Consider the following 15,176-nt stretch of genomic DNA (forward strand, 5'->3'; position numbering starts at 1 on the left):
ACCAGCATCCTGAGATATGGCATTGATCTCTGTACTTTCTTGAGTTGATACTCCTTTCAATCATAGTATTTGATTCTATAATTGAGACTTCCAATAAGGATGCTTAAGAATTTAAGAAAGCTTAGCTACTTAAATATTTAATAAATTCAAATATCCTGAAAAACCTACATTGTTCAAGGCAGGATCAATGATTTTGAATTATCAGAAATTCATCTAAGTTTCAAGAATATGTTTTGAATTTGATTGGTTCAATTAGAGTTATTCAGCTAGTGTTTAATACTAGATTCAAAGTGGTACACAACAAACAATGAAAGGGATAGGGCAACTGTAATATGTAACTGACATTTCCTGTATCCCTTTTTCTATTTACAGTATAATCAAGATACCAGATAAATCTGGGTTTTGAATAAATAAGGCAGGTATAAACTAACCAAGGGCATCCTGGAGCTGACATTTGCTTGCACTGTGTCACTAGAACTAAGCTGTGAATCATAATGTTTCATACTGCTTCAACATTAATATGAAATTACAAAGCAAGGCAATAAGTAGGGCTGAATAATTTTAATGCAGTATATTACTTGGTTGCATACCCTAACTCAAAGTTTTAAGTTAAAGACAACCTTTAGGCCAGGTGCAGTGGCTCACGCCTGTAATCCCAGCACTTTGGGAGGCTGAGGTGGGCCGATCACCTGAGGTCAGGAGTTCAAGACCAGCCTGGCCAACATGAAGAAACCCCATCTCTAGTCAAAATACAAAAATTAGCCAGCCATGGTGGAGCATGCCTGTAATCCCAGCTACTCGGGAGGCTGAGACAGGAGAAACATTTGAATCAGGAGGTGGAGGTTGCAGTGAGCCGAGATCACGTCACTGCACTCCAGTCTAGGAGACAGCGCAAGACTCTGTCTCAAAAAAATAAAAAAACAATCTTGAAAGCCTGCTGATACCTTAGAATTCTGTTGATTTAAGTAACCACATATTAATTGTTCTTCAATAGAAATAATTTTTATTTATGAAACTTTGTTTTCTGTGTAGATACTAACTTTATTAATAATAATGCTCTCCACTTTCATATATGCTACATCACTGACCAATTTTAAGTGTTTTCTCTTTTCCAGAAATCACTGGAGAAAGCAAAGATGTTTTGGCATCAACTGAACTTGGATCGTAACATTGACTCTGCCACTTTCTAGTTGTAATGAGCTTCAATTTTTGTCTTACAAAATGGGGATAATATTACACACTTCACAGAGTTATTGTGAGCATTCATTTAAGTAAATGAAGTAACTGACATGAAAACTGATTATGTAACTCGCCTAAAGTCTTCCAACTAGAAATGATGCTGCATATATTTAAATCTCTGTCTGTGACACTAAGGTAAGTGCTTTTGAACTACATCTTGTTGGTATTGGAAACAGTGCACAGTAAACTGCTATGTACTCAACCTTTATTTCTGCACGGAATCTTGCACACTGCTTCTATTAAATATACACAGTTAAAATCTTATGCGTTTAAAGTTTCTGTCAGAGTGTGTAAAATCTCCTACTCTGAATAGTAAGGTAGAGAAGAAATGTGCTCCTTCAGGTTCAAGAAGATTACACAAACCAGTTCTAAGAAACAGCCAGCCCTTCTTACCATGTAGTCATTTAAAAATAGATCCACGAATTATTTAATAATCCTCCACCCCTCTAAAGATGGAGCCTGATTTCCCTTACCTGAAACAAGTACAATCCTTACTAATTTGCTTCTAATTAATGATATGGTGGAGGTGATTGTGTGTGATTTCTGAGACTAGATCATAAAAGAAACTGCTTTATCCTGTTCTTTCTCTTCGACTCCTTGCTCTGGGGAAAATATGTTGTCATGTCATGTGGGCCCTCAAGCAGCCCTAAAGAAAGGTTAACATGGCAAAGAATTGAGCTCTTCTGCCAGCAGCTAGCAAGGAAATGAAACCCTGTGCCAATAGCCACATAAGGGGATAATCTTGAGTGAATCTTTCAGTCCCAGTGAAGCCTTTAGGTGATGGCAACTCAGGCCAACAGCTCGACAGCAACATCATGAAAGAATCTGAACCAGAATCATCTGACTAATCAATGCTGAAATTAATGACTCACAGAAAATGTTAGATAATAAATGTTTATCATTATAATCCAACAAGTGTTAGGGTAATTTTTTTGAAGCAATAGATAGATAATGCACTACTGCTCTAAAGTACACACAAATAAATGTGTTGTCCAAGACTTCTGCCTTTTGTTTGTTTGTTTGTTTGTTTGTTCATTTGTTTGTTTTTTGAGACTGAGTCTTTCTCTGTTGCCCAGGCTGGAGTGCAGTGACTCGATCTCGGCTCGCTGGATCCTCCACCTCCTGGGTTCAAGTGATTCTCCTGCCTCAGTCTGTACTACAGCTGAGACTACAGGCACGTGCCACCATGCCCAGCTAACTTTTTTGTAGTTTTAGTAGGGACGGGGTTTTACCATGTTAATTAGGATGGTCTCAATCTCCTGATCTCGTGATCCGCCTGCCTCGGCCTCCCAAAGTGCTGGGATTAAAGGCATGAGCCATCATGCCTGGCCCCTTTTGCTAAAGAGCAAAAGGGAATTCAGCTAATTTTTTTTGAGATACTTATTACAAAACAAATAAATTTGCACAAATCTAGTAGGTGAGTTCAGTTGGAATAAAGGAGTATAATTTATCTAAGAAACAGATTTGAAGTTTGTGTGCGATGATATTCCTTTGAGTATCAGATTATCATGTAAGGTAAAGCAGTGTAGAACTTTTTAGGCAACATGGGAAACACATGAGCATTAGTAAATTTTTAAAATTCTTCTAGTATCCCAAGGGAATTATGTTCTCCAGGTGACAGTAGATCTAAAATAAGACTGGCAATCATGACTTCAACTTTGATGCAGATCATAAAATCACAGAAAGGAAACTTTCATCAGAACTCAGTCAAAAATAATGCGATACTTAAGCAGACTCCAAGTGCTTGGGGAGTGAAATTCAGCTTTGTAGATGCGCATACAGCTCCCACAACCGTCAGAACCCTCTGACAGAGGGCAGGTTGCTGATGCATTACAGAATGCTTCTGGCTGGCACTCTGTTTAAACAACCTAAAGTGATGCATAGCTGTTGGTGCTCCCTTCGAAGCTGAAATCGAGTCTTTTAAACTTAGATTTTCAGCTTCATTTATGCAAGAAATAGAATAGTTCTCTCTGTAATTCACTTAACATTTTGTCTTAGTTTATGAGATCTTTTCAAGAGGAAGAAATCATAGAATAAAATAGCTATTTAATAATAGGCATTAGTATTAGTATTATTAATAATACAAAGCATTTTACGATAATGATAGAACTTTAGCACCCTTTGTTCTCAGCACATTTTACCTATCCCGGATCTATTCTCCTGTCACTGAAAACACACCTACGTAGTCTTATCACATATTCTGGGCACATTGTAGGTACTGATAGAACTTATTGAAGGAAAAAAATATATATAACTTCCAATAGATGAAAAGCTAATTGGTGTGTTATACTTCTTTGGTGAAAGGCATTGTCCTCTTTGATCTACTGTATAATGAGATTTATTTGGAACATCAAAGCTTTCCATAAAAACTGAAAAAATGTTTTGAACAGTAACATAAGCATCACATTATTGTGACTTATTAGGGAAATGCAGAAAGATAGAGCAGCATCATACTTTTTGAAATAAGGAGATCATCCTCTTAAATAAAAGGCTGCTGTTTTGAGCACAGCATATTTTGGAATAGGTCATTTCAATTATTGATTTTGGATATATTATTAAGACCTGGCCTCTTCTTTTTAACATTAAGAAATGATCTTCTCTTTTAAATCTATGTTCTCACTAGCCTGCTCAATGCTTTTCTAATACTGATATTAATGGAATAATATAACTACAGAATATTTCACATTTTCATTTCTTTAAAAGAAAAAACTCTCAGAATATCTCTTATGGTTCATGCTTTAATAATGATGTCAGTTTTAATACTACAGGGAAACCGTCATTTCTTCAATATGAACGGGAAAATTAGAGCTAAAGAGCCAAGACTGGAATGATGGCCTAAAGGCAAAACACCAAGACTGCCTTTAATTCAGGATGTAGATCTACCTGTAACCAAATAAGCAGATCTCTCATATTTCTAGATATTCTAACTTAGTCCAGTAGAAAACTAAACTGAATTTTGTAGACAAAGCCCACTAAACTAATAAAGAATATAGGCATTTTTCTGGCCTTCCCTCTTGCATTTCTTTCTTGGGACTTTGCATAATGGTTGTTAGTTACGGAGGACTAAGTCTTCTAAATAATAAATGCAACCTAACTTCAAACAGCCCATTTTAATGGCGTTCTTTTGAGATTGGTTCACAGTGAATTCTAGTCACTTGTTGTCACAGCTCCATCGTCTGTAACTGTTTCTTGATACAGTGAACTGCAAATGAGAATAAGAGCTGAAAGTTTGTGTTATGTACATACAAATACTTACATAGGTTTTATGCAGCCATGTAGGCACACACACACACACACACACACACACACACACACAGACATACTGTGTTAGGTATAGTTTCTCCTGAGGGTTCATAATGAAAGTTGCAAATTCTTATCCTTCCTAACGGTTGACATTTCAAATTATTGACAGAGGGACAGAGAAGGCATGAGGGGGCACTGCCCCACCACCTTGGGGAGGTTTGAATTAAAATCAATAGGACTTCAACAGGTGCTGACTGTACCAGAGAGAATGTAGGCAGCTCTCATCACTGCTTTACATCACACTGTAGAACAATAAGCATTTTTCCTCGCTGCTGCCTCAAGACAGTAGATAATTTTTTAAAATACATGTTTGGTGCTGTGAAAGAAAAACAGGATCTTGGAATCTTCATAACACTAGGCACTCCATTAGTTGGAACTCTGTCCTGACATCGAGGTGCCTCTGTCTAGCTAACGCACCCAAGGCTGTGGCAGCCTCCATCTTTCAAAATATAGATGTAGATAGCCATGATCCCACTGCTAATATACTCTGTGTGTCATCAGAGATGGCACTGCATGTATGCTGCAGAGATTTACCATCTGTGCCCTCTGAAAGGGCAACCACCAAAGCCCTCTCCACACCTCAGCCCACTGGAGCCACACTTGGTGTGACTGAAGAGTGCTGCCCTGGAATGTCAGGAGCAAAGCATTGAAATTATTCTATCCCCTAGGCCCTCTGGGCCTGTGATGAAAAGGTCAGCTCTAATAATCTCCAAGATGCTTTTGGGCTCATTCTTCTATCGTATTTATGAATAGCACCCGGCTTCTGTTGGACATGGAAAATTCACAGAATTCACCTTATTAAATAGTAGCTTGGAAACATCCTTGTTGTCTTTTGAAAAAGATTTCTCATAGTTTTCTTATGTGGATAAATTGAGAGTTTTCCAAAATGCTAAGCTCTGCTTCCCTTTGGATTAAAAATGTAACATTTAAGCATTACATTCTTTTAGCATTTTACTTTAAGCACTCAAGAGAAGTCAAGCTTCACTTTCAAGACTTTACTAAGAAATAGCTTCAGCTAAATATCTAATTTCATTACTCACAAGTTCTACCTTCCACAGAACACTAGGACACAAAGAGAATATAGCTAAGTTCTTTGCCACATTATAATAAGAATTTCCTTCTCTTATTTATGTTTCCAATAACACATTTCTCATTTTTGTCTGAGACTTCATCATAATGGCCTTTATCCTTCATGTTTATAATAACATTCTGTTCGGGATTACTTAGGTATTCTCTGAAAATTGAGGCTTTCTATCTGAGCCCTTACTAGTATCACTCTTAACAGTCTGTTCATAGCAACATAAGCTTTTTCTAAACTGCACTTCAAAACTCATCCAGTCTCTACACATTACCCAGTTCCAAAGACTTTTCACATTTTAGGTATTTGTTACAGCACCACCTCCCTTTTTCAATACTGATTTTTTTTGTTGTTGTTTGTTCATAGTGTGTTTAGGCAGTTATAAGAAAATGTCATGGACTGAGTATCATTTTTTTTAATGGTGAAAAGATATATATATATATATGTATGTATGTATGTATTTAGAATTAGGCAGCTGGACTCAGTTTAGATGATCCCAATTTTGTTGGCAACATCCAAAGCATGGTAACCAGGAGCCAGTCGAACATATGCGTTCTTCTCTCCATCAGGCCGAATCAGGGTGTTGACCTTGGCCACATCAGTGTCACAGAGCTTCCTCACAGCCTGTTTGATCTGGTGCTTGTTGGCTTTAACATCCACAATGAACACAAGTGTGCTGTTGTCTTCTATCTTCATGGCAGACTCAGTGATCAGCGGCAAGTTGAGGATAGCATAGTGGTCAAGCTTGTTTCTCCGGGAGGGGGCGCTCTTCCGAGGATATTTGGGCTGCCTCCGGAGTCGCAGTGTCTTGGGCTGCCGGAAGGTGGGTGACGTGAGGATCTTCTTTTTTTGTGTGGCTGTGGACACCTTTGAACATTGCCTTCTTGGCCTTTAAAGCCTTCGCTTTGGCTTCGGCTTTAGAAGGGGCAAGAGCTTCCTGCTTCAATTTCGGCGCCATCTCGTGAAAAGGCTGGATCTTATAAGCCACTCTTATGTTTCACCATTCTAGGGTTAGCCCAAAATCAAAGCACTGGCAGATTCAGTGCCCAGTACGGGCCCATCTCATAAATAGATGGTTCATTCTGGGATATCTTTTACAAGGGCAGTAATTTCATTTATGAGAGCTCTGACTTCATGACCTAAATACTTCCCAAAGGTTCTGCTTCCTGGTACCATTACATTAGTGATTGGATTTCCATCAAATTTGGGGAGGGGTACAAATATTCAGACCATATTATTTACTATGCCAAAACTAGTAAAACAAATGATACCATTTTAACTGTCTAAAAGTGAGGAAATGTCTATCTTTCATAACTGTTTTTTATAGCTACATTTTATAACATGTGATGAACTAATATGAAGCAAACAAATGTGATTATGTAAAACAACATGAAAATCGGTTAGAATAAAATATTTTATTTAAATAAAATATTTAAATAAAATAAAAAAATATTTTAGTGCATGAAACTTATTTTTATTAATATTTTGACTACTTAAAATAGATTTTCACATTTACAGAATGAGGAAATATGAAAAATAATAAAAATAATTTTTCTTAATAAAAGGCATCCAAATTGCAAAAGAGGGACTCAATTTACCTTTTTTTGCTGATGATATAATTGTATACTTAGAAAACACTAAAGACTTCTCCAAAGACTCCTAGACTTAATAAACGATTTCAGTAAAATTTCAGGATGCAAAATCAACATACAAAAATCTGAAACATTTGTAATCACCAGTTACATTTAAGCTGAGAATCAAACTAAGAACTCAATCCCATTTATAACAGCCTCTAAAAATATAAAATACCTAGACATACATGTAACCAAGGAAGTGAAATATCCCTACAAGGAGAACTACAAAACACTTATAAAAGAAATTGTAGATGACATGAACAAATACAAAAACACACCATGCTCACAGATTGCAAGACTCAATATTGTTAAAGTGACCATAAAGCACAAAGCCATCTACAGATTCAATGCAATTTCTATAAAATTACCAGTGTAATGTTTCATAGAATTAGAAAAAACAGTTCTACAGCTCAAAGCCAAAACAATCCTAAGCAATTAGAACAAATCCAGAGGCATCTAATTACCTGACCTCAAATTATAATACAAGGCTATAGTAAATAAAACAGCATTATACTCATAACAAAACTAGACATACAGAACAATGAAACAGAATAGAGGACCCGGAAATAAAGCTGCATACCCTAAATCAACAGATCTTTGACAAAAATCAACAAAAATAGACAATGGGAAGAGGACACACTATTCAGTAAATGGTGCTGGGAAAATTAGCTAGCCATATGCAGAGGAATGAAATTGGACATCCTCATCTCTCATCCTACACAAAAGCATTTCCTCACTAAAAATTAACCCAGGATGGATAAAGACTTAACCGTAAGACCCTGAAAGTATAAAAGTCCTAGAAGAAAACCTAGGAAAGACTCTTCTGGATTGGCCTAAGCAAATAATTTATGACAAAAACCCCAAAAGCAAATGCAACAAAACAAAACAAAAAAAGGGTTTTAAACTAAAAAGCTACTGGAGAGCAAAAGAAATAATCAATAGTATAAGCAAACAACCTACAGAATGGGAGAAAGTATTTGCAAATTATGCCTCTAGCAAAAGTCTAGTATTAAGATTCTATGAGGAACTCAAACAGCTCAACATAAAGAAAACAAACAACTCAATTAAAAACTAGGCAAAGGACATGAACAGATATTTTTCAAAAGAAGACATACTGTGGACAACAGACACATGAAAAAATACTCAACATAAATAATCATCAGAGAGATGCAAATTAAAACCATGATGAGATACATTCTAACACTATTCGGAATGGCTATCATTAAAAAGTCAAAAACAACAGACGTTGGCAAGGACTTAGATAGAATAGAACTTTTTTACACTCCTGGGATTGCAAATTGCAACCTCTATGGAAAATTGTATAGAGATTTTTCAAATATCTAAAAATAGAACTACCATTCAACCCAGCAATCCCATTACTGGATATCTACCCAAACAAAAGAAATAATTACATTAAAAAAACATAAATGTACTCTTATGTTTATCACAGCACTGTTCACAATAGCAATGTCATGAAACCAATCTAAGTGTCCATTAGTGGTTGATTGGATAAAAAAAATGTGGTACGTATATACCATGAAATATTACGCAGTCATAAAAAAGAATAAAATCATGTCCTCTGCAGTAAAATAAATGCAGCAGCAGGCCACTATTCTATTCTGAGTAAAATAACTCCCAAACAGAAAATCAAATACTACATGTTCTCACTTACATATCAGAGCTAAACAAAGGATACCTATGGACATAAAGATGGAAATAATATACATTGGGAACTTCAAAGGGAAAAGGATAGGAGGGGGTTAAGAGTTGAAAAATTACCTGCCAAGTACAAAGTTCACTATTTGGTTGTGGGTTACACTAGAGACCTGCCCACCATGATGTGATAGACACATATAATAAACATATGCCTGTAGCCTCTGAATATAAAATTTTAAAAATAATAATTTGATTAAAAATATTATACCTGATTCAATTTTATCCTCTAAAATTGTTTTTAATATAGTTGATATTCTCTCTTTCTAAAAAATGTCTAATATACCAGAAAAAATGATAAGAAGAAGCAATATTTGTGATGAGCTGATTAAGTTTAGAAGATAAACTTACAACAAGCCACCTTTCCACAGCAAATGGTTCTTGGATAAATGCCACGCCCTTGTCTCCTTCCTTTGGATTTTTGCCACACTAAGACTCAATAGAAGCTATAAGTTTTGAACCTGGCCAATTGCTTAGTTCCTTTTAACTTTGCTTATTTAAACAGAAACTACATTCCATAATGAATATATTTTTGCGAAGTCCTTCCTGTAGGGAATGTGTTGGGCAAACAACATTAACAGCTTTGGAGTTCTGTTTTGAAGTACTTTGATTTGCTTAATATAGTCCTATAAATTATCTCAGTTTAACATTAGGGTTCTGTATTTCCCTAATTTTGGAAGGATTGACAGAATTCAAAGCCAGTCTTCAGAATTAAGATAGTCACACACTCTATGTGTTCGGGAACTTTTTTCTTTCTATGTATTTGTTACTTTCAGGAAATTTCAATATAATTATAGTGTTCAGAGGTAGTGCACAAGGCTTTAGTCTATTGCCTAGCTCTCAGGGGATCTTTGAAGAAGTAAATTAGTCACAGTTGCACGTCCCTTCAGAAACATTGTTCTTATGTATGTATTCAGATTTATAATTGAATATTTGAAAAATAAATAAGTGTTTTCACTGGATAGATGTAATAACAATTCAGTGATAATTGACTAGATTGATTACACTATACCCCAAATTCAAGTAAAATAAATATATTAATTACTTTTGAATAATCATCACCAATGTGAGCTAACAGATATTCACCAAAAGTGAGGTATGTTTCAGGGTAGCATGAACTCTGATTTTTGACCTTTTACTATTCTACACTTTGATTCAATGATTTGTATGATTGCACTGAAACTACTTCAAAATGTTGCATATATGAGTAATATAATTATGACTATAATAGATGCCAAAATTGAAAACAAAACTGTATTTGCTGGTGAAAGAGAAGAGATTAATATAATCAATTAAATTTGATGAAGACAAACATAATATGAATGAAAGAGACAGCATTCATTAAACACTATTAGATGTGAAACACAATACTGAGAGTTTTTATATAGGTTTTCTTATTTAATTCTTACTACAACACTGGAATATGGAATGTGTATTACTATTATCCATGTTTGATACATTTGGAGGTCAAAGGATGAAGTACCTTTCTCAAAGTCACAAATTCAGGTTTTGAATGTAGTATAATTTCAGAGTATCTCATCTGCTTTGTGCAATAGTGCCCTCCTAAAAGCATATGCTGTGGCCTAAGTAACCAATCAGACTATAATAATAAGATGAAAGATAATCATTAGGTAATGGTACACATAAAAATGACTTGGGACTTTATAGAATAGTGAATAAAATGTTAGTAAATGGTGATAACTATAGCATCAAAAATTAAAGTGATCTTAGATAGTAACTAAGTAGAACTAAAATTCAACTGGGGCCACAGCTAGCACATTAAAACACTTCGGTGAGAATTCAAAAAAGAAAAAGAAAGTGCCACTCCAGGCAGGTTGAGTCACAAAATACACCTCTACTTGATAGACCAATAATGATAAAGTGTCCCCTCCAGCAGACCAACTAGAAAGACACGCTTACTCTAGGGTGAGAACCAGAGCCAATTATTGAAGAGATAACCAATGATCATTTGCTCCATTTTAACCCTCACTATGTAATGCTTAATAGTTTTTACCATATTTGTATAGATTTAATTTGATATTTAGTGTGGATAGACATCTAATTTAACTTTTTATTTAAGAATATCCTGTTTTTTTTGTCCGTAACATTTGTTAACTAGTTTGTCCTTTCCCTAAAGATCCACAACAGGTGATATAATTTATGATCCCAACTGACAGTTTTGAGAGTGCTGATTGCTAAACTAAGTCAATGCAACTGATCTAAGCTAGATGAAAAATAAAACTAGGATAAATGTTTACTCTACTTTTGGATCAGAGACTATGTATATTACTCCTTTAGTTTATTTGTGCTTGCAGTGATTTCACCCTGTCTGAATTAGTAACGCCTCAGTGTTCCACAAGAGGGAACCAAAACGGTGAAGTACTACATTCACAGGAGGAACTGAAAGAAAGAACCTCAGAATGCCTAAGGAGCTGACTGATGAAGGTGTTTCTCTCCCAAAATCATTCAATAAAGACTGCAGGAGATGGTTCTTTCTTAAAGTGTAACGACAGTACAAGACTTCAAGGAACATACAAAACTAAGAAAACATGATGTTGCCAAAGAAACATGGTAACTCTCTAGTTACTAACCACAAAGAAATGGAGATCTATGAATTTCCTGACAAAGAATTTTAAGCAATTTTTTGAAGGAAGCTTAGTGGGCTACAAGAGAACACAGACAATTCATTGAAATCAGGAAGATAACACATAAACAAAATCAGAAGTTCAAGTTCTGTTTCTATACATTAAATACAAACTGCCAGAAAAAGAATTTAAGAAAACAATACCATTTACAGTAACATAAAAAATATTTAGGAATATATTTAATCAAGGAAGTAAAAGTTCTATACACTGAAAATTATGACATTGTTAAAGATATTGAATAAGAAACAAATAAATGGAAAGATACCACCTGGTTATGGATTGGGAAAATTAATACTGTTAAAATATCTATAGTACTAAAGCAATTTACAGATTTAATTCAAATCCTATCAAAATTTCCCTGGCATTTTTCATATGAAGAGAAAAAAATTACAAAAATTTTATATGAAAACAAAACACACAAAGTAGCTAATACAATCTTAAGAAAGAAGAAAAAGGTGGAATCATTGCACTTTCTGATTTCAAATTTTAAGGCTTATTAATCAAAACAGTATGATACTAACATAAAAATAGACGTATATTCATACATATATACATATACGTGTGTGTGTGTATGTGTGTGTGTGTACATACACACATATATGTACTGGTATATATACTGGTATAAAAACAGATACATATGCATACATATATACATATACATGTATGCGTGTGTACACACACACACACACATATATATATAGTGGTATAGTCTATTCTAAAATAGAGAGCCCAGAAATAAACCCACAAATCTGCAGTCAATAATCTCCAACAAAGATGCCAAGAATACACAAAGGGAAAAGGAGGGTCTCTTCAATAAATGGAAGAACCAGATATTCATATGCAAAGGAATGAAATTGGATCTTTACCTTACACCATACACAAAAATCAACTCAATATGAATTAAACACTTAAATGTAAGACTTGCATTGATAAAACTCCCAGGAGAAAAACACAAGGAAAATGTTTGCTATGTTTGAAATGATTTTTGTAATCTAACATCAAAAGCATAGAAAATATAAGCAAAAATGAGAACATGCGACTACATCACATTAAATCTTTCAAACAGCAAGAAAAAAAATCAACAAATGACAATGGCACTTCCAAAATGAAAGAAAATATTTACGAATCATATATATATATGAATTAATATCAAAATACATAAGAAATTCATACACTCAATAGCAATATACCAAATTACCTGATTAAAAAAATATAGACAAAAGACCTGAATAGAGAGTTTTCCAAAGAAGACATACAAATGGCCAACAGATACATGAAAAGGTGTTCAACATCAATAATCATGATGGAAATGTAAATCTAAACTTCAATGAGCTATTACCTCACGCCTACTAGGATGGCTATTATCAAAAAGACAATACACAAAGTTGATGAGGATGTGGAGAAAAGGGAACTCTTACATATTGTTGGTCAGAATACAAATTATTAAAACCAGTATAGAAAAAAGTAGGAAGGTTCCTCACAAAACTAAAAATAGAACTATTATATGATCCAGAGGTCTTGCTACTGGGTACATATCCAAAGGACATAAAATCACCATCTTGAAGAGATATCTGCACTCTCATCTTTATTGCACCATTAATTTACTGTACAAGTCAAGTTATGAATGCAATCTTAGTGCCCATACACGATGGGATTTAGCATGGCTGTGATATAATTTAACAATGTGTATGTATGTAAAATAATGACATTATACACCTTAAATACACACAATTTTTGTCAATCATACCTTAATAAAGCTGGAAAAGTATACCAGTAGTTATTAAAATTTACTAGTTTTCCTCATTTATTAAACTTTTTTATAGAAGCAAAGAGTATGTGATCTTTTAACATGTCATTTGTAGAAAAAATTAAAATAGGACATATCCAATGTTTATTTGGTTGCCTACAAAGATCACAGTTACATTAGAGAAAATAAAAGCATCCAAAAATAACAACAAAAACAAAGAAAAACTGACAGAGTGGAATGAATTTTGTATGCATCTAATGCTCTACCAACTTCAACCCAAAGCTGGTAGACAACTGTTGACATCTATTAACCAGTGTGTTATGGCTTCAGTCTTAAGTGGCTAGGCACCATTCAATTCATTATGTTACCTTTAATTAATCCAAAAAGCCAGTGAGATAAAAAAAAATTACTGCATAAAATGTTTTCCATCTCACATTTGCCATGTCATAGATAATACTTTTTTTTTCCCTTTGCCTATGGAGGTGAGTTCATTTAATTTCAAAAAAGACTTAAGATGACCAAATTTTTAAATGACTGACAATATTAATTCTGCCTTGGTAAGTCAGTTACAACTGACTTCTGTTTTGGTAACCAGATTACAGTTGATTTATTCGACAGTGGCATGCAGAAATTGTAAAATAGAGGTGCTCCTTTATTATTTTTATACCAATTTTATTTAAATTCAGGTACATTTTATTTTATTGTGCTCTACTTTATTGAACTTTGCAAACACTGTATATTTTTACAAATTAAAGATTTGTGGCAACCCTGCATAGAGCACATATATCAGCACCATTTTTTCCAACAGCATGCGCTCACTTCAGGCCTCTCTTTCATATTTTGATAATTCTCACAGTATATTCAAATTTTTCATTACTATTATGTCTGTAATGGTGATCTGTGATCAGTGATCTTTGATGATAGTATTGCAATAATTTGAGGGCATCACAAACAACACCCATATGAGATAGGGAACTCAGCTGATAAATACTGTCTGTGTTCTGACTCTTCTACTGACCAACCCTCACGCCATTTCTCCATTGTCTTCAAGCCTTGCTATTCCCTGAGACACACAATGTTGAAATTATGCCAACTACCTATCCCACAATGGTCTTTAAATGTTTAAGTTACAGGAAGAGTCACACATATTTCTTTAAATCGAAACCTAAAAATGATTAAACTTAGTGAGGAAAACATTATCAAAAAAACAAGATAGGCAGACAGCTAGGCCTTTTGCATCAAACAGTCAGCCATGCTGTGAATGCGAAGAAAACTTTCATGAAGAAAATGCTAATTTAGCGAACACTCAAATGATAAGAAAGTGAAGCAGCCTTATTGCTGATATGGAGAAAGTTTGAGTGGTTTGGATAGAAGATCAAACCAGCCACAACCTTCTGTTAAACCAAAGTCTAATCTAGATCATAACCCTAATCCTCTTTAATTCTATGAAGGCTGAGAGAAGTGAGAAAGCTGTAGAAGAAAAAATTGAAGCAAGCAGATGTTGGTTCATGAAGTTTAAATAAACAGACCACCATATCCATAACATAGAAGTGCAAGGCAAAGCAGCACATGTTGGGGTAGAAGTTGAAGCGAGTTATCCAGAAGATCTAGGTAAGATAACTGATGAAGTTGACTACACCAAACAGCAGGTTTTCAATGAAAACGAAATAGCTTTATGTTGGCAGAAGATGCCATCTGGGTCTGTAGGTAGAGAGGAGGAACCAATGCCTGGCTTCAAAACCTCAAAGGACAGGCTGACATTCTTGTTAGGGGCTCAGCCAGCTGGTGAATTTAAGCTGAATTCAATGTTTATTTAC

The 15,176-nt window shown here is 34.7% G+C and overlaps 1 pseudogene; it reads right to left on the reverse strand.

The window, feature by feature from the left end:
- Positions 1-2,559: 2,559 nt before the first annotated feature.
- On the reverse strand, positions 2,560-7,478 carry LOC110743812 (annotated as a pseudogene).
- Positions 7,479-15,176: the final 7,698 nt, after the last annotated feature.

Source organism: Papio anubis, chromosome 7, assembly GCF_008728515.1.
Source record: "Papio anubis isolate 15944 chromosome 7, Panubis1.0, whole genome shotgun sequence".
NCBI lineage: Eukaryota > Metazoa > Chordata > Mammalia > Primates > Cercopithecidae > Papio > Papio anubis.